The 1,845-nt window shown below is 32.4% G+C and overlaps 1 long non-coding RNA gene across 2 annotated transcripts; it reads left to right on the top strand.

The window, feature by feature from the left end:
* Positions 1-340: 340 nt before the first annotated feature.
* LOC118752234 lies at positions 341-1,589 on the top strand. Of its 2 annotated transcripts, XR_004994658.1 has the most exons (5): positions 341-597; positions 679-728; positions 784-889; positions 966-1,027; positions 1,104-1,589. It is a non-coding gene; the product is annotated as an uncharacterized LOC118752234 (long non-coding RNA). The 2 variants fall into 2 exon arrangements; XR_004994657.1 differs by having other exon boundaries at positions 558-889.
* Positions 1,590-1,845: the final 256 nt, after the last annotated feature.

The following is a 1,845-nucleotide window of genomic DNA, read 5'->3' as shown; positions in this document are numbered from 1 at the left end:
GTTTTAAACAATTATTGAGACATTAAAGAGCAAAATGAAGCGTGTAGTGGCAAAGTGTAATAGTGAAAACAAAAGGAAAGCGTGCTATATAAGTTTTATTTTCGTTTCCTACGGACGCAAACCTGGCGAAAAAGTGGAAGCAGTTCTGCCGGCGAGGACATGCATTAAACACCAAATCAAGCTTTGTGCCATGTGTGTGAGCTATTAGCTTCTACATGGAACTATTTTGGCCTTTCCTTGGTGAATTGTAGTAGGTATATTTCCATGGTGAATGTAGACAGTTTCTGGTTTAGTTTGCTGGCAATGGCATACATACAAAAGCAGTTTCTACACATGGTGAAATAATAATAAGGTGTTGTCACTTAGGGGGTGGTTGTTGTAGTTTTGGCAATTTCGGCATACCAGCGTTACAGTAATGCCTACTCTATTTATTCCAATTTCCTTTCTGGGCAAAATAGAACAAAAAATGTAGCAGACAACAATCTTGTGAAAAAAGTAAGCGTAGGTATCACTATTTCTTTGAGTCTCCTTTTCTCTGACTTTTCGTTTAAAATTTATTGGAAAATCTGAGCGATAGTTTGCAATAATTGTGATTTTGTAAGTAAATTTTTGCTAAAATATATACATATATATGTGCATATTGATGAAATTTAATTGTTTATATATTTCTTCAAATAGGTTGAGCTATTATCCCGTAAAAAGCAGCGATTTATTCAAGATAATTCCAGGTAAGTTTCGCAAACTAAATGCATTCACCAAACTAATGTATTTTTCTCACAAAAGGTTTTTAGAACAGCACCTTTTAAGTTTTAGAGCTGGCTACAGTTGTTTATTGGGGCAGTGTCTCATCAGCGGCGCTACCAACAGCGGTGTTATAAGCAAGTTCCAGGTAGGAAATTGTTAAATCCAACATATTTATATCATCAGAATCTAACCAGTCTTTATGTTTGTGTTTCTTCCATCAGATTTTTGGAGCAGTGTCTCGCCAAGCTGCGCTACCAGCAGCGTTTTAATAAGCAAGTTCCAGGTAGGAAATTATGAAATCCAAAACATTTATATTATCAGACCCTAACCAGTCTTTATGTTTGTGTTTCTTCCAACAGATTTTTGGAGTAGTGCACACCAGCAGCATCATCACCTTCTACAACTAGAGATTTTTCAATTGCGTTTCAGGTAAGAATTTAGCAATTGCCAATGAATCAAATTGGTAACTTATTTTTTTATTTGTTTTTGGCTTACACCCATGCTTACACCATCTTGTAATGATATAATTATTAATACACCATGGCTCACACTAATCACGGATTCGGTACTTATCTCCAAGCGTTTCCGCTCGGATGACTATGATGCGGGACTTCGGTCTAGCCACTTAAACGTATAATTATTTAATAATATAACAGATAGAATTTAGATGTGTAAGTTTTAAATGGTAACGAAAATATAGTTTGTAATAAAATTCCCGTTAAAGTTAAGTTATTTAAAAACTTAGTACGCATATATACTTCAGAACTTAAGGAAAAAAAGTACAAATCAAATTCCATACTTGATGATATGTTATTTTTATTAGAAGTTAAATATAATTAAATAAAGAGAACGGTTTAATTTTATTTGTTTTAATAAGAATAAATGAAGGGCGGAAAATAGTTTTTATACCTCTTATGTATGTGGTACGTCTACGTGGCCTTTTAAGTTTTATATATAATAATTTTGAGGTAGAAAAATAAAACTGAATAATTATTATAATCATTATTTTTGATGGAAATAAAAATAGTAATAATAATTTCTTTTGAGTGAAAACATAAATCTATTATTATACTAGTTTACACCAAAAATGTTTTATGGATG

Source organism: Rhagoletis pomonella, unplaced genomic scaffold, assembly GCF_013731165.1.
Source record: "Rhagoletis pomonella isolate Grant_MI unplaced genomic scaffold, Rhpom_1.0 Rhpom_scaffold_00001, whole genome shotgun sequence".
In the NCBI taxonomy this organism is placed as follows: domain Eukaryota; kingdom Metazoa; phylum Arthropoda; class Insecta; order Diptera; family Tephritidae; genus Rhagoletis; species Rhagoletis pomonella.
This window is presented reverse-complemented; position numbering and strand designations above follow the sequence as displayed.